Source organism: Pseudopipra pipra, chromosome 3 (assembly GCF_036250125.1).
Source record: "Pseudopipra pipra isolate bDixPip1 chromosome 3, bDixPip1.hap1, whole genome shotgun sequence".
Classification (NCBI taxonomy): Eukaryota; Metazoa; Chordata; class Aves; order Passeriformes; family Pipridae; genus Pseudopipra; species Pseudopipra pipra.
The window spans coordinates 81,980,946-82,000,309 of record NC_087551.1 but is presented as its reverse complement, the minus strand read 5'-3'; the positions used below and the strand labels follow the sequence as shown (position 1 = coordinate 82,000,309).

Below are 19,364 nucleotides of genomic sequence, written 5' to 3'. Positions count from 1 at the left end.
AATAAATACAATAATTATTGGAGAAAACCAATTCAATGAAGAAATGCTTTTAAAAAATTGAAAGTTGATGGGAGACACAATTATGTTTTATTCAGGTCAATAGACACTTTCACTGAAGAGGACAACTACTGAATAGCAAACAAGATCCTAAGCCATCAATACTCAGTAGCGAACTAAGCCTGGAGCTGGCTTAGCAACTATAACCTGGGAACAACATCATCAACCATTTGCCCGTGACTTTTTAAAGCTAAATAAATGTTTTCATGAAGAAAAGTGGGGATGGGGTGGAGTGGGGGGATGTGTGGAAGCGCACAAAACGCAACTTCTTTTTGGATATACATCTGAATTTTCAAAGAGGGCTCTCTGTCCCCATTGCTCCCTTTGTAAGTTTCCTTTCCTGGGGACAAGGACATGGGGGCCAAGAAAATCAAAGATCCCCACAATGCTTTTGCAAAAGCTGCAGGGCTGACTACTGACAGGCTACGGCAGGGCCACCAGACCTTTCTCTTGCTGTTGCCACTCAAGATATTTTCACAGCTTCTTCTCACAGTCATATTCATTCCTCTTGCAAAGACAGGAGTCTGCAAGTTGCATTTTCCCCAAATCTTCAGCCAAATGGCCACTTGAACTCTGCTCTTCCTAGTCTGGGTGTTATGTGTCCTGTTTCTCCTCTCCTCTTCAGCCCTCTGCATTCTTTGGCCATCCCACCAGCACCCTTGTCTCACATGCATGTTTTAGTTCTTTCTGCCCTTGTCATTTACAGTCTGAGCAAATGCAGCCACAGAGGTTTTGTCCTGTTGAGCATCATGTCTTCAAGGTGAACATTTACCTCCCTGGCTTTGCCTGCGTGGTAAGTGCCAGCAATGCTGTTACTCCAACAGTAATGGGCTTTCCTTAGGATCACAGAGTGGTTGAGACTGGAAGGGCCCTCTGGAGGTCATCTCATCCTATAGACAGTTGCCCAGGGCCGTGTTCAGACAGCTTCTGAATGTCACGGTGTGGTAGTTTGGTCTAGGTCTTCCTTGGTGACCAGTTTGTAACCAAGGAAGGGTCCAGATTTACCCAGTATTCCCTACGATTTTTACGTAAGCCAGACTATAAGAAGAAAGGAGGAAAGGCCTTCGCTCTCTTTCCTTCCGGTGGCTTGGAGGTGCAGGTTCCCTGCTGTTGAGTCTGTCATGTTGGGGAGCGAGGCCTGGTAAGGCCTTGTCGACCTTGGGAGGCAGAGGTTGCCGGTGGTCATTCTAGAGCAATTTTTGGTTGTCCCAAGGAGAGCAGTGAGATATTTCTTTGCTAACTCTTTGAGTTGCTAGATATTGGGCTACTAATCGGGATATATATATATATATTTTATTTTGGTTTTGTTCCTTTTCCCTTCCCCCTTCCTTTTCCCTTGTGAAATTGTATATATTTCAATAGTATATATTTCAATTGTATATAACTGTAACGTAAGTGTAAATATATATGTATATATTGCTTTAGCTGTCTCTCTCGTTTAGGTTTTTCTTGGTTGTTTTTCTCCCTCTTCTCCCTGAGGTTTGGGGAGGGGGGGGGGAGGGACAACTTCTTGTGGTAAGGTTTGGAGACTTGGCAGGGAGCCAGCTTCAAACCATATCACATGGTAAAAAAACTATTTTCTGACGTGCCCATTGCCTCTTGTCCTGTCACCTGGGACCACTGTCTTCCCTGCAGGTATTTATACACACTGCTAAGACATCCATGAGCCTTCCCTTCTCCAGGATAAACAGCCCCAGCTCCACTGAGACGGTCTGGTCCCTTCATCATCCTCGAGGTCCTTTCCAGTAGTTCCATGTCTCTCTTGTGCTGGGGAGTCCAGAACTGGATATACACTGCAGGTGTGGTCTCAACAGTGCTGAGAAAAAAGGGTCAGGATCATCTCCCTTGACCTGCTGGGAACACCCTTCCTGATGCATCAGCCTTCTTGGTGGCAAGGGCACATTGCTGGCTTATGATCACCTTGGTGTCAACCAGGACTCCCAAGTCATTTCCTGTCAAGTTGTTTTCCAGCTGGGCAGCCCCAGCCTGTCCTTCTGCCTGGGTGATTCCTCCTCGGGGGCAAGACTTTGCACTCCCCTATATTGAACCTCATGATGTTCTTGTCAACCCATTTCTTCAGCCGGTCAAGGTCCTTCCAAATGGTGACACAAACATCTGGTATATCAGCCACTCCACTCAGTTTTGTGTCTTCATCCCCCTGATTCACCTCACCTGCAGAGGAAGCCATGACCACAGACAAAGGTGGGGTCCAGCCTGCTGTCCTACTCCCAGATCTGCCATGGGAAGCAGCCAGGTGCCAGCAACCCCATGTACCACCGCTGCTCGGGCTCTCTCCAAGCAGCATTTCTGGTGCAGAGATGGCTGGAGGAGACTGTCCTCCAGAAGTCTGTGTCCCTGGCACACCAGTGACCTGAGAGTGACTATTTATTTTGCCCTGCATAACTTGAACCATTTTAATCCTGCCTGCACTGCTCAGCATGTGGATGAAGGCTGTTTGTGTAATTATCTTTCCATAACCTAATTCTGCAGAACGTGGTTCTCATCTACATCATATCTCCTTTCCACTGCTCTGACATTGCAAAAAGGCACAGGCAGTTAAATCCACTTCGAGAATCTTTGAACCAGCAACTATAGCAAAACAAGTGAAAATTAGTCTCACAGCTTTCCAGAAGTCTGTATTTCCTTTAATTGTGGCAGCTGTTCCTTGTTCTTTCATCTCACGCGTTACTTTTGTGATATCAGGGTTTTTTTCATCCTAGCTGATCTCACATCACTCTCCACAAGCTTTCTGCATATAAGGCAAGTGATGTAAATTTAGAAATGTGTCCTTCCAAAATTTGTCACAGTCCAATTCTTCCACTATGTTTTCCATTTCAAAATACCTCCAATTTGAGGAGCTTAGTAGTCTGTGATGACTAGGGTGATGACAGACCAGGACAACTGATGCATTTTTTTGTCCTGACATCTCCTTCCATTCTCATTAAGAAAAAAATTCAAATTGCCTTGAAATACAAAATTCGATATTCAGGCTTCACTGTCTTTAATATAGTAATACTGAAATGCTTTACAATAATTTCCAAGTCTTTATTTTCCACTGAACAACACAGGTCTCATATTAAACAGTTTCAAGTGTATTTGAGAGACGAAAGGTGACAGAACTGGTAATTACCTCATTTCTCATTAAAGATGACTTAGTACCCCAGGGACCTATATTAGAATAAATATTCTATCTCCTGTTTATTAACCTTTGTTCTTGAAAATGGTGAATGAGCGCTGATAAAGCTATCATTACTGTGACTGCCTCAGGAGCTGCCTTCCCAGCTCCTAATATGATTTGGAGTCACCTTACCAAAACCAAATAGAACTTGACTATATTATGCTCCAGACTATCTGTATCTCTAACATATACTTTAAGCCTAAATATATAGGCAATATCAGCTGATGTTTCACTATCTAATATGAGTGAAACCTACTAAATCTTGCATAGTTTTATATATCCTAAGATAGTATATATAAAGTATATAGCATATATAACATATATGAGATTTATAACATATATAAGGCACATATGCTGTAGTGAATCAAGTGCAGAAATACATGGAGTCCTTAAGTTACCTCGGATAATGTTTATTTTGGAGGGTGAACTCTTTTTTGGTAATGAACACAAACTTTCTTATGTGCTATGAGAACGTGTTGCTTCAAAAGGAAGTTCCCAAAATCCTAAATTTGGCTGTTATAGAGTAACTTATCTGCTCATATCCAAGACATACGTCCTGAAGCAGAGAGTTATACTGCTTCAATAACTGATCATTTTGAATCTGGCAATTTCCCCTTAATGTCAGCACTAATGAAGTATTATTATTTCAACTGCAGAACCTTAAAAGAAACAGAACAAACAATGAGGAAATAAAATAAGCATTGATTTAATAACAAAACAGGACCATGCCTTGATGGAGAACAGTCAGCTGCGGAATATCTGAGTGGTACCATGTCATTTTGGGCAAGCTTTGTAGGATTCAGTCAAGTATAAGAAACAAGGTAACTGAAATCAAGAGTACTAAGCTCTCAATGTGCTCAGTCACCATATTCAGTGTAAAGTAACTCAGTAAGACTTATTATCCTTGTGCATATTGCTATTTTTGGGGTCAGGGACCAAACAACAAAAAAGTTTTCTTTTATAATTGTACCTTTTTTTTTTTTTTCATAAAACTTCAAATTTCTTTTTCCAATCCAAAAAAATTGACAAATTTGATGCCCTGTAACAATTTCAAAACTATCAAAAAGATTTAGGGCTGAATTCAAACATCCTGCTATGGATGCCTGTCATGGACACTGAAATTATTTTAGTCATTGCCTATCTAATAAGCCACGACCCTGGACACCGGACAATGAATGTTCTGAATCACTCAAGTTTCTAAACTGTACATGGGGGGATGGATAGAATATGGTTGTCAAATGCTCTGCCTCTACCAGCACTAATGGATCTGGGCAACAGCAAGTTTTCACCGGCATTAAAAAATCTCCAGAGAAAAAAAATCTGGCATTTATATAGCCTTTTTTACTTTTTGCTATAAGAATCCCCAAGAATGATGACAACCATTTTTGATAAGAACTGGAAGATATACTTGAAACTCAGCTACACTGATTGCTTCGTTACCTTTTAACTTCCTTGCCTGATGGTCACACTGACAGGTTTGACACTTTATTTAGTGGGGACTGGTATTAATATCTTCTTGGCTAGACATTAGACACCTACTTCACCTTATTATTTTCCTATGCATCCCCTCAAAGGGCTGATACCTTTCAGTAGCATTTGTTGCAAGTAGAACCCACAGGAGCACAAAATGACAGATGAGAATATGAAGACTTCTAGCTATCCATTATCTAGCTCAGTACTCATAAGTGTCATAGGAAGCCACACTACGGGCAGGTAACCAGTACATTTGCCAAAGTCCCTCAAAATTATGCATGTTTATAAGTTTGGAAGGGAACACTCAGCTGTCTCGGTTTATTTAATAACTGAAGATTACACAATGTGAATCAAAACACAATCAATCCTACATTTCTCTGCTTAAGAGCCCTAGCCAATTATTTTAGACCGCAGAATCTCAGTTTTACTGTATATGACAGGTATATAACTGAAATGTGCTCAGTATGATTTCAAATGGAAAAAACAATACAGCGAGAAATACATGGCAAGAAAAGAAAGTCCATGTCTCATCTTTTGAAGATGAGCATTTCAGCTATGGGCTAAAGAGTCTTTATCAAGCTCAGGGAATATTTTACAGCGATATCCTGAGTGAGCAGCTTTGACAGGTGAGATCATATCTAGGAAGAGTACTGCCTTAGATACCCCACATCCTGGTGATGAGTATATTCATCAAACACTGATGGTCAGATCTCCTGAGGCAAAGGTAGGGTCTGAATCTGTGCCTCCTACAGCCCAGGTAAGTGCCATACCCACCTAGTCAGCATTTAAAACTGGGACTTTCACATCTCTGCTCCTGTTAAAAAGCAAGCCTAATGTTCACCACTTTTTTTTTTTTCCAGAAAAAAAAAGAGCACAGCGCTCAACTCTGAGAAAGGGTTCAGAGTTGCTAAGACACAGAAGCCTGTTTCATAAGCAGCTCCTGATTGCCAGCTTAGGTGCCTGCTTGCAATTTTCCCATCCCTGTGACTTCCAGGGATGCAGCCTAGTGGGGCCATGCACAGCATGGGCTTGATAATTCCACCAGACTGCTCTGCTAGTCCCACGTGCTGCAGCATCTCATTTTCATTTGTCAAGCTTGTTTTCAGTGTGCCCTCAGCCTTAAAATGGTTGCTACGGAGTGATGCTTTTTGCTTGGGAAAACAAAAAGAGGAATGTGAAAAAAACTGGGCAAATACTTAGGGGCAGGCATTATTACATCTATGCCTTTGTTGCCTTGCTTAGGAAATGGCAGCAATAATTCCCTTTGCTGCTTTATGACTTAAAAGCCAGAGTAAATTGCTAGCAAATGTTCTGACATGATTGCTAGTAAACTACTTGTATCCTCAACCAACCAGGAGCTGCTCATGAACAAAGAAAGAAATGGAGAAAGACAAACTCACTCTAACATAGAAGTTCACTCTTTCATAGAGGAATTAAAACACAGCATGGCTCAAGTGCATGGGTGACAAATTCCTTCAGGACCACTGAGATTCAGGTATGCTCACCAGCATCCTGCTAAGAGCCTCCGGAGCGATCCCTCACTGCGGGAAGAAGTGACTTCCCCTCGTCGCTTCTAGGTGACCACATCCCCAGTTGCCTAGTGGGGCTGTGCCAGCCTTCAGCATGAAATGTCTTTTTAACCAGGTGCTTTAAGTCCATCTGAGTTAAAGCAAAATCCAAGTGGATTTATTTACAGCATCCAAAACAGACACCACTGTAACAAAGGGGTTTAAGGCACAACAAAGAAGCCTATGCTCAGCCTGCTTATAAGGAAAATTATGAAAGGTTCTTTTTACTCCATATCCTACTCATTTGCTGTGGGTGCTCTCCTGACATGTCAGGGACACTGTTTCCCTGTGTACCATGTGTCACAGACTGCACTTGTTAGAGAAAAACCTCTCCTCCACACCAATGTCTACAACTACTGTCCTTTCCAGGGGCTCTGAGTAGATTTAATTTTTCCTCTTGAAATTTTCTTTCTTTCCATCTGAAACTTACTTCCTTCTAACTTACTCAGCAGATGATCTTGACACTTCTCCAGTTAAATTAAGAAAGTCTCACTTCTATGGAGATGCAAATGTCACTTTGTCAGAGCAGCTGTCATCCCCTGTACTTTACTAGCCAAGAAGCACCTTCTTGACTGAGTGCCACTTTACCTGCTGAACCTCTCCTTCCCTGCTATGATGAGTCAATTGCTTTTAATACAAAGGTGTCTCCAGGCACTAAAGTTTGTATTTAAAATCAGCTAGAACATTCATAAACACCCTTGGCACAAACATCCAATGCAACAAGTGAACACAGTCATTATCATCTCTTGAATGAGATGGTAATGCTGGGCTTAAGGCAACTGAAGGAGACAGGGAGAAAAAGCTTTCTTCCCAACATGCCATGAAAATATCACAAAGCATTGACAACAGAACAGCCTTTGGCACCTGTAACAGATACTTTCCTGGAAAATGTCATATTTTCAATACACATTAACTCTCTGTGGAACAAGAGGCAAATATAAATAGCAGTTGAAGGGAAAAGTCCAAGCTATTTTGCATGTACTTTTGAATAAGGGTCAATTTTATTTCAAGCTCCTGGGATGACCTTTAAGGTTTTCTTTAAGGCTTTCTATATGTTTCGGGACAGTATGACAAGGAAATGACAGGGGAGCTGACAGCTCTATTAACTGCAGGAAAAGGATGGGCGAGAGCTGTGTTGAATCACCTCTGGATAACAAGCTGGATTTCAGAATGCAGCCCCAATTCTTGCAGGACAAATCACGATGTGACAGGTTAGTGGTAGATGAAGCAACAGAACCTGAGGACTTCTTTTATATTCAGGGCCTTTGCTAACATACCTACTATATATAGTGCAAAGAAGGCAGGAAAAGTCCTGCACAAGAGGTCCAGGCTCAGCAAAAAGCAGATTTCAGTAACCTGCAAAAGGCTTCCTGGACAAGCCTTTGAGTAAGATGCTGTGTGTGTAATCATGCCAGTGTTTTACCCTGGCAGCACTCCATCCTAACGAATCTACTGGTTCGGGTGCTTATTCCTTACCTTTCCCTTCCCATTTGCACCACAGCTCAGGGGTCTGGAGTTAGTGGCTGTAGGGGTGCAGGGAGGGCTGTTGTCACAGTTTCCACTCCAGAATCTTTCTGTTGCCTCATTACAAATCAAGAAAGGCAAGACAGGATTCCCAGGGAGAACCCAAGTTGTGTTCCTACACACTACCATGCTGCAGGGCAACTCCAAGGGCATTAGTGTGTGACAATCAAACGCATTTATGTCACAGAGTCCAAGTCAAGGTTAGTGTTTGCCCACAGCCAGGAAGCTCTCTCTTGGGGAATTACTGGTATTCAGTGCATTCAAACAAACTTTGGGTTTCCCCCTATTAAAATATATCCACTTGAATCATAACAAGCTATCCAGACATGAGCTGTTGGTAAGCTAGGCTTGACTAAAACATTGGCAGTTGCTCTTTTTTGTTTCTTCTTTCCTGGTTAGCTGTTGTAGAAATGTGCTTCTTCCAAACTCTTCCAGAGAAATGCTTAACTGGAGAAATTTCTTCCCTTGTCTTCCCTTTTGTTGGCTTTTGAAAAAGAATTGTAAATAAGGATGGAAGAGAAAAGAAAAACAAAATTTATAGAGAACACAAAACCCCAAAACATCAATATTTTTGTTTCTGTTCTGAGGTGGTATTGAAAACACAATTTACTGGGGGACAAAAAACCCTGAAAAATAGCCGAGACAATTAACATAGTCCGAGAGATATTTAGGCTACTGTTTTTGTGGAAAAACAGGGATTTTTTTGTGTGGAATGGTTTTAAACCTCTTTTATTAGGTCTTTAATACATTGCAAAAGTCAAGAAGGGACCAGAAAAAGGCTTTCTATTATGTGGAAGCATAGAGACAGACACACAATAGGCATGGGGACAATATTCTTTGCCATATTCCTTACTCAGATCCTTGTCAGTGCTGCAAGAGAGCGAAAATCCTTGTAGGATTTTTTACATTCTTTAATGTAATATGTCTCAGCAGCTGTTCTCTCCCTGCTTAACACAATTCCCAACACACTGAATAATAATAAAAAAAGTTATTTCCATTGTTTATCTTGTACCTTTAGTCCAAAAGACACAGAGTCCTCCATTTGTGAAAGGGCGAAAATAAATTTAATGGGGAAGCGGGAGGTGCTACCAGTTACCTTTCAACTGTTCTCTTATTGGACATACTAAATATACTTCTCAAACTTACTTTCAGATGAAATTGCTGTATCTCTGCTGAGAAAGACTGAAAAAATTGCATGTCAATCCGAGAAGAGCAAATACAGAAAGTGTTCCATGGGACTAGAGAGTGACAAGAAATTCAGAAACTGCAAGACATTAATGAGATGTATTGATTTAATTAGCCAGCGTAACATCATTTATCATGCTAACCACAAGAGATGTGCCCATAACAGCTAGTGCTTGAAGGTCACACTCACATGGAACTCATCTAGTACGCCACACAAATGTCCAGCTGTAAAGATCTGTTTTACTTAGGCTTGGAAAGAAATCATTGAAAGACAATTCTGAAAAGCCTGCACAGGAATAACACAATGCTATATGCTGTAATCATGTCCATTCAATACCTTAATAATCTGGAGTTTCTGGATTCCCAAAGTTTAGTGGATTTAAATGTGGGAGGTAAACAATAAGGACTAACTTGAAGAGTGCTAACTATAATATAGTCAGAATCAGGTCATTTTATTGTTTTATAACAGCCTGTCAGTCTTTTCTCTCTGCTGTCTCTGCCTGTTCATTATTCAGGAAAGAACTTAAATAATGATGAGGCTCTGAAAGAATTCTCAGTAGCAAAAAGCTTCAAAAGGGCTCATTTATGGTCTCAGCTAGATAGGGGTAAGACTCAAGTACCCTGATGAAGTGAAAAGAGTTCCTGGGGACACATGCCAGCGTAAATGAGAGTTTAATTTGGCCCCAAATTAGAAACCATTTGTCAGCTGAGGGCTCAGATATCCAACAGCATTCCGTGCTGCCCCTCTGACACTGGATAGTTTTCTAATTGGAACTTCCTTGCCTTAGTGTGAAATTATTAAAATGTTTTAAAATTAAGTTTTTAATGTCATTTTGCAAGTGTTCATGTTTGTTTCAGTTTTTAAGCAGTGCATGGATCCATTACTGTTCCCTAAACATGTATTTCTTTAATTTAAACTATTTTTAAAAAGGCATAATAGAATCCATGTTTATTAATTTCTTCATCCACCTTCCCACCAGGAAGAATTAGAAAGGCACCTCTCAGGAGCACATACGTTCCAGTTCCATACCTTCTACATGCTGGCCTGGAAGCTCAGCTTTACAAAGCACATGAACCTTTGACCAGGGGAATTTCAGATAAACTGCAACAACTGAAAACTTTGCAAAGCAAAAGCCCTCCTGCATTCCAGGAGGTGAGAAAGTGTTCAGCACTAACACCTACACAAGTGATGATCACCAGGAGGTTGGACTCATTTGCAGTGACTTCTGCTCATGGACCTTTTGGATGCCTGAGTTGAACAAGGATGTTGCAAATTAGAACCTGCTCACAACTTTGTCAGTGAGTGTTTCTGCTGTATTTAAACTGCCTTTGAAGTGTTTGCACGGGAGAGCCAGTCTAAAGGGTTTTTCCTGTTACAGAGAGAATGGGGTACTATGTTATTCTGGCTCTGTTATATGCAGAATATGGAGAGCTGAAGTCTAGTTCTTCTCCCTTTGGTCCCTTCTTGTTACCTTTTAAAGTTCCATTCAGGGTAATTTAAAACTTTTTTTTTTTAAGTTAGTGCAGTACTAAATGACCATTTCTAGCACAAAATGGCCAAAGTAATTGCCAAGGGAAGTTGGTGTGACTTTCAGAGGTCAGAGGGCTACATTCTTACTGACAAAAGAGATACAGGTTACACAGACATCAGATTATTTGCATGGTGCATTAACAGCACGAAAGAAAAAGGCCTGGATGATAGGGTTTTAGTGAGAATGCAGCCAGTCATCATGGCTCACTGGAAGAGTTCGTCTTCTAGCTTTCTAGCCTGTTTCATGTAATATTTGCCTTACTCTTCAGGTGCTGTTTCTCTTGCTGGATATTCAAGTAGCAAAGGAACATCAGCAAATACGTGAATTTTTTTCTGATACCATCTATATGAGGGACAGGACATTTCTGTGCGTGCACCTCTGTTAAACCTTCCTATATTACATACCCTTCCTAATGACCTGTGGGATGTTCAGCCCAACTAATACAATGAAACTCAGATTATACAAAAATAGCACATACTTGAGAAGTCACCTCCTACGCTTCAGTCAGTGGCAACAAGGATAGACAGCATCCCTCCTAGGTCTTAGCAGCTGTCTGTAAAAGAAGGGACACCCCAGACAATTTATCTGAGCATCTGAAGTGCAGATTTTCTACTTTGGAAAAGAGGTCTCCTAGAATACCTTGCAAAGACATGATTGTTCCCCCTTTTGCAATGCAAATGTTAGATCTGGGTGTTAGACTGAAGTTACATTTTTAAGGCTAATCTTTGCTCCTTTATATGAGGCAGGAAATTCCAAATCTGTGATCAAAGCAACACACATACTTCATAGCCCATTTAACTTTTTGTTTTTCAAACAGATGGATTAGGACAAAACAAGAAGTGCACATTTTAAGAAGACTGGATATTATATTAATGACAAGTCCACGAGAGTATGAACAAGCTGCTGCAGTTTAATAAAAAGCAGAATTTCCTAGACTCGCATAAACTAATAGCTCATTGACTAAAATAGACCTGCTGTCTCTGTTTGCTGTAGAAGCCCAGCTGCTCTGCTGATCTCAACAAAAGAACAATTGCAGCTACAATAAAAACCCTGGGATCTTGAAAAACATGGGACGATATCAGCTGTTAAACAGGATAGAAATAACACAGCAGTGAAACTAATAAATAAATACAAACAGGTTTAAGGTGTTCTCTTCAGAAACACTGTCCTATGGGTTATAGATCTGAAGATTAGCTTTTAACAGTTCTGACATACAAGGAACCCATGCAAGCACTTACACATCTCCCCTGTGTAAGTGCTTCAGTTCTTGTTCCTGGCTACATAAATCACAGGCAGGGTAAACGCATTACGAGTAAAGAGAAGGAAATAATATGATCTCCTAGCAGAGAGAGCAACAGCTTTTCACTTACGTGCCAAAATGCCACACAACTATTAGTATGGAACAAGATATGACTTCTTTTAGAAACAGTCTATAGCAAATTCACATTTTATCTACTAAATCCTTGGCTTCTTACAGTCTTTTAGCACGTTTCTCCTAATAACATCCCTCTCAAGACTAGACCGTGCTTTTCTGCTTTTCTCCCATTTTGTAAGACAAAGCAGGTACAGATGCACAAAAAAAGAACTAAATGTCCAAATCCCAGCGTGCCAGCCACAAAGCCCCAGGATATCCAGTTACACTGGGCAAAAGCCATAGTGCTGAAAGATAGAAAATGTCTCTGTTCTGATATAATTTGACAGTAAAGAAGAGTTGACAGAGTCCATATAGATGCTCCTGACATATAACAACTCCCTTAGGATAGTGGATACACATGAAAGTGGGAGACAAACAGATAATACAACATTGACCACGTTGTCCAAATTCGGTGATCACAAATCAGTTTTCTGTTGACAAGACTCATTTTTCACAGCAGCATCTTTGTCTCCAAGCCTTTGCCAAACAGTTCTAACTTCATCAGTGCATTTGGGAATACATTTAACAAAATTGTCTTTTGCAGAAGTGAGATGGTACCAAAGAAATGCAATTTTGAAAAACAAACAACACAGAGGGAAGGAGAAAAGCTATCTAGAAAAACTAGTGAAGATGGCCCTCAATTTTCTGATAAAATGCCCCGGTGCACTGTTACTTGCCTATTCTCTTTAGGAATTACAGGAAAATGAAATTACCAGAGATTTGCAATGTGTGCAACACCATTTCATTAGAAGGATAAGAAGTCCAAATTTTCTTATTATCAACAAATTATGTCAGTATTCAGACTGATCTAATGTTACCTTTGATCTTGAATTCTTCATGAAATCAGATGCACAAGGTACAGTTACCTGAAGTAGCAAGCCCCCACAGTTTCATTGGAGACTGTGTCTAAACACATGACAATATCAGAATTCCTAATGTTTTCTTCTAAATAATTAAAATCCTTTTCATATACATCTTAAACCTTACATAAACCTTAAACCCCTGCTTAGATTATGTGACAAAAAACTTCATGGCAGAAAATACCAAATATAAATTTACATCTGTCCTTTTGTGCATTACTGTATCATCTTTGATTAGAGGATTACATTAAATTAATAACTAACAATAGCTTGGATTACCTTCTGCAGCTGTACATGTCATTCCTGTGCATTTGTTGTGCATGCATCAGGGTAATAAAGACCATGGTATACATAAATCACATTGCTAATCAGACAAAGATTACTGCAGAGACTCTGCTCATTCATCCATCCTTCCCTAAAGTCAGGCCACTACCATTATGTTTGAACATTGCTAAATAGACACGAACTGTTACTTGAAATGGACTTAAGCAAGACAAAACATTTCTAGTTGATGGTGGTAGGCAGAGGAATGCAGAACATCATGGTGACAGACCAACCCGCCTTTGGCTGATCAGTGTAGCCTGCACTTTAGAAAGACTGCTAGTGACAGGGCAAAAATTGTGCAGTGTATATTCAATGTTTTTAAACACAACTTAACAACAAAAAAATTCCTTCCAACTAGACTTTAATAAAATATGTCAGTGACCTAGCACCTGCTGTCTGTGCTGCTGTCTCATGGAGCTTTGAATCAAATCCATGATCCCAAAGCAATTTCTTCAAGACACCTGAAAATCTGGGCTCAGGATAGCTATACACTTCCCACAAGAGAAAAACTTTTCACAGTGGCCCCTTCACTTATGGAGGGACCTCACATGGAAACTCTGGACCATGGCAAACCCAAACACCTTCCCCTCCCAGGTATGCTTCTGTCACTTGCCTCTTCTAACAGTGTCACCAAGAAGGTCGTACATTTAAAACAAGCAGGCAACCACACCATGCTCATCCCCACAAGATCAAGACAACAGGCATTTTGCATCTCCTTTCTGCAGAGAGAAAGGGTAGGTCACACTTGAGAGGTGCTACCTGTGTTACAGAATGCACGAAGCTGCTCCAACACTACAGTGATGACAAACTCCCACCACGCAGAATGACGGATCTGGAGAGTTCGTAGTTAAAAAAAACTTATATAGGATATAGTGCATTATTATTAGCCTGGGATATAAATAACATTACATATGGAAAAACCAAAGCACAGATCTGTCAGAGGTCTGTCAGACATCTCCTTGAAAGTTTGCACACTCAGGCAGGAAAAGTTTGAATCTCCCAGGTCCTGTCTATAGTCACATAGCTATCAAAGCTGTAGTATGAAGTATCCAAGCTCAGAGGAGCAACACTTTCCATTAACAATACTGGAATTTGACCAGTGTCTTGCTCCAACTACTATAATTTGATTTCAATCTATCATGAGGCTTTGTTTGGTATTCATGACAGAAGGGATAGAGTATAACACTGTGTTTTTACAGGAGCATTTGGTCACTAGAATCACATTCTTTTGTAGCAAATATTAAAATTAACAAACCACTCCAGAATTCGGTAGGGACAAAAAAAAAATCAAATGGACCAGCAACAGAGCATTAAATAAGAACGAGATAATCTGCAATTTTTGCCTAATAGTTGAAGTATATAATATATCAACACCTGTTTACTACAGACCAGGGGGAACTCCATTCACTAGAGCATTTTTCTTATGTGTATGGTCAGGAAAATGTATGGCCCAGTGAGTGTCAATAACAGCTGAAGGGGTGAATCTGCTTGGTAGATCAGGACTAGCACAGGGCTCAGGATGATGGCATTGAGATCCTGACTCCTGCTGAGGTCTGAAATGAACTCCCACGGTTCAAATTCTCAGTGAAAACCAGACAGAGAAGTAACCAACTTCAGGGAATAGTAGTTTGCCTATAAGCTGATCTTAATAAACATTTTCATTAGTGACCATAGCACAGTGACATGGTCACAAATGTTTTAAGAACATTTACTGATGTGACAGTCGGAAGCATCAAAAATAAAGATGAGGATCAAGAAAACTAAGAAAAGGATCAAACACACAAAGCACGAGGTCATGCAATTATGAAATAATCAGATTTTTCTGCCAGAGAATGATGGCATTCTTTGGGTCTCTACAGTTGGAAATGGAAGAAGAGTTGGAATGTTTCCTATGAACCACCAGTGTGCTGCAAACTTGAAAAAAAATAGAAGTGGTAACTAATGCATGAAATGAGGTGTTACCAAAAGTAACAAACAAGTATTATGTCTCTTTGCTAAGATGCACACTCTGCACACAATTTGCTCACTCCTGCACAAGGTAGACTAACTCAAATGGGCGCAGACAGAGAATTTGCTAGAATGCTAAGCCTATCTTTGGGAAAGAAACCATTAATAAAATTAACACTGAGGAGATAGGATTGTTCCCAAAGTGTAGAATAAGGTTTAAGAACTCAGGAAGAAAGCTACCTGTATTAAAGAATGCTGTTGGCACAACAACAAATGGGTGGAAATTAGCCGGGGATACACTTACCCCAGAAATCAAAAGATTCCTATCAGAACAGTAAGACTTGGGGTCAGGTTTCCAGTAAGGATAGCAGGACAGGCATCCCCCCTCCCGCCCCTCTCAAAGTGATTAAATTTGGGGTGGATCGGGATATGAAAGTACTCATATGAGAGAAAACCATGTGGAAGAGCACCAGCTGTAACAGGAGATTTTGTCTAAGGAATGGAAAAGTCTTACAGGTTCTGAAATCCAGCTCTTTCAAAAATGCTTTAAAATTATGTTCTATGATCAAAACAAAAATGTTAAATACTGATACTGTAACACCTGCTTAGTAGAATAAGAGACAAAAATCCAGGCTAAAATGTGAAATGATAAACTACAAAGAAAATAGCCCATGTGAGGTCTTTTTTACTTACTAGTCTTCTGGTAACTATAACAACAAATTGCAACTCATTTCTACTTCAAACAAAAATTTTCTAAATTTGGTGAAAGCTAATATACTCTTGTGTAAATGGTTGCTCTTGCTGAGCAAGTGTCAAAATCTGGAAGAGGAGGAAGGTACAGATTGTAACACATACATTAATAAATCCACAGGTAAGTAGATATATTTGCAAACTAAATCAGCATTACTGTATGACAAGATGTTCTTTTGAGTCCATGTTATCATTGAAAAAAAACCCAACAGGCCAGAAAACGTTTTCATTCAGAAATAATGATGCCGATTCCAAAATCCCCAGCTTATCAAGATGTTTTTTATATGCCTGTTGCAATCTAAAAAGTACTTTTAAGGACAGAAAAAATGTTTCCTTCAGATGCACTGTTAATGTATGTTCCCTCTAAGCATCTTACAGAGTCCTCTGTTGCGCTATGTTCCCTGTCCTCTATGGGGCTCACTCATGCCTTGTTTACTTCCCTACCTGGAGAACTGCCTGAGCTGCTGGAGCTGTGCTTGCTGGATCGGAACAGACACTGCTCTTTGTACTCTCGAGATAAGAAGCTGCAACAGTCGAGATATTTTTGTGCACCTCAACCACAAAATATGATCTTAATAATTACTGTGAATCAACTAAAACAGCACGTGTATCTTCTTCCCAATAGCCACAAATTCAAAAGGCACTCTTAATTCAGTGCATTTTCATCTTGCTTCACGTGTTTGAAAATATGTATTCCAACAAAGTCACAAAACCTCTTTACAGCAATAAAGCACAAGCTGTAAATTGTCCATACCTCCATTTTCTTTCAAAGCTCAAACAAAGGACTGTGCTTGCCCTTTTCATATTATGTCCACACAAATCAAAGTCTGGTAAAGGACAAGTCAAGTAATCTGAGCAAACAGCCTACACTAACTATACAATTGGATTATTGCATGTCATGCTTCCCATTAGTTACAGACAGAAACTAGAAACTTCTGACATAGTTGACAAAGAAGTTGAGAGCAGAGCCGTTGCATCATGGATATACTCAGTAAGCCTATTAATCTAGGACTACATCATGCAGAGCTGACAGAGCACGGAATTTCTTTCTCCCCTCTTGCTTTACAGCCAATGTCTCTCTTCATTTTCACTTCTGAGCTCTGTTGAGCCTTCACATTAGGATGGCACAATGACGGCAACTGACTCCACGTCTGTCCAGATGTAGTCTCAGGCCTTTCTCAGACCAGCCCTCTTTCTATATGTGTGCCAACTGAATTCTGTATTCTGGAGTGGGGCTGACAGGAGAAGACAAGAGACTTCATCTCCCTCCTATTACACTGAACATCGTTGGCTGATGTAAACTGGCAATGGCTCCATTAAAGTTGGGACAGCTACATCAGCTTTATTGTACTTGATGGTCTGCCCTTCATCCGTGTAACTCAATTTATGGCCACACAGGGACTTTTTTCCCAGCTGCACTGCTGAACAAATGACCTTGTCATTGATAAGAGAGTCATGACCTTTATGATACAGTCATAGTTCTAAAGGAGGGGAAACACACACAGGTGAAAGATGGCCAACCCATTGCGATTGCAATTACCTGATGTCAGTAATGAAGGTGTAAAGAAGGTGTAAAGGCTGTTTCACAAGCCCCTGGTGGAGCTGCCAGTGACACAAACATGTTGCCCATCTGCAATTCTGCCATCCTGCCTGCACTACAGAAAACTCAGTTTTGCAAAAGAAGATAAATACTAAAATGCTTTGCAATCTTGAGGAAGTGATTGAAAGCACATAAGATATGCTGATGTTTTATATTTGGAAATAAACAGTTTTCTACTGTTTACACTGATAAATTGATACACATTTATATAATCACTGAATATAAGTGGGTAGAAGAAGTAGCTATCACTAAAAACACAGAATACAGACCTATATAATCCATGTGTAAGATGATTGGAAGGGAATGGAGCATGTGGCAGAGACCATAGCATTACTGCCATGTTTAAGAGAACACAGCTGAACACACTGAACCACAGTACCATGGGATCTGAACACAGCCATTGCTGTCCACAGTTAGAAAAATGCCCTGCTTTAATCAATTAGGTATTGGAAGACATAAATGTTGCTACTGAGCAATTTGCATGTGAACCTGCAAAATTTCCTGGATCTGTGAACGTCAGCAAATGCTCCATGGTGTCTGCTGCGAGGCAATTCAGCATGCTCTGAATGAATAAACTGAAGCACTTTCAAAAGACAGAGTTGCTCAATGTTTCTATAATTTGTCCATCTGCAGATTTTGCAGTGCTTCTACAACAGTAGCAAGAAAACCCATGGAGGTAAACCAAAAGGAATGAGAGTTATGAGCTAATTCTATACCTCAAACAGGCTATCTGTCATTTATAATGGAGCACAGTTGGCTAGAAGAGAAATGGTAGGACACAAAGTCTAAAATTGTAACCACAAAGTGATGTTCTGGAGGAATGAAAAATAAGGCAGCAAAACAAAAAGAAAATTACTGAAAAGCATTTGCATTTAAGCCCAGAATGTTTGAGAGCAGAATCATCCATTGTAAATTTTAATTAAAGTTGCTTCTTATATATAAAAGTTTCTCTACAAAGAAAAGTAAAATGGAAGTAAACTAGAACTTGCCCCTCAACTCACAGGATAAGACCAGTACAGCTCTCTGATTAACTTATTTGTTATGATTGTTCAGTTTATCCTAACCTACTCTAGCAGGGATTTAAACTAAGCTAGAAAGTCACACTAATTTTGGAATTAAAATAGCCCCACTGGGACTCAGTTTGGTATGCCAATTTAACTATCCCAGTTAAATGGTCAAACTTGTTTAAACGAAGCAGCAAGCCCTACACAAATAGAATTGCCCTGTGACCTGTTAATGCCAGAAACAAAATTGTTGTCTGTTGTTGCAAATGGCGAGTACAGTACTGGTCTGACAGGCATGTTTTCTGCACCACACCAATAGCCAGCTTTATAATCTGATGGTATATTAGAATTAAAGCCATTTAATTAGAATTAAAGTAATTTTTAATCTCTTCTTGTGCTATACACTATTTGGTAACTGCACATTATGAAAGGATGCACATCTGTCTCAGTTAATGCAAGTTGGGGACTTCTTGATGTCATTGTTGATTAAATATTATTACTTCAGGACTAAAACCATGCTTGGCACTACAGAAAGCAAAAATTAAGACACTTTCTGCAGTGAAGAATGCAGACTGTAACAGACACAAAATGCCGGAGAGAGAGGGCAAACGATAAGAAGGAGCAAATATTTTGTAAGAGCACAGCTTCTAGGCCAGTCCCTATCTTGCTGTATGCTTTTCCATCTGCATGGAGATGGTGTCTGCACACTTCAAAACAAAACAAGCTTTCTGTTATGGATGTATCCAAACATGATATTTAGACTACTAACTCTGGATGCAAAGACAATAACACAGTACCTAATTATGCTTTGTACTTACACTACTTTTCCGAATGCTGCTGTCATCAAGAAAACAGTAAAACTAAACATTACACTCTTCAACAGAGAGAGAAATGGAGGCAAGAGCAGTCATAGACAAAGGTCAAGAAAGAAGCCTTGAGTTGAACTTG

At 40.0% G+C, this 19,364-nt stretch overlaps 1 long non-coding RNA gene across 1 annotated transcript; it reads left to right on the top strand.

The window, feature by feature from the left end:
* The first annotated feature begins 5,347 nt into the window (after positions 1-5,347).
* LOC135411900 (uncharacterized) lies at positions 5,348-12,065 on the top strand. The gene is made up of 3 exons (XR_010429375.1): positions 5,348-7,487; positions 9,966-10,284; positions 11,335-12,065. It is a non-coding gene; the product is annotated as an uncharacterized LOC135411900 (long non-coding RNA).
* Positions 12,066-19,364: the final 7,299 nt, after the last annotated feature.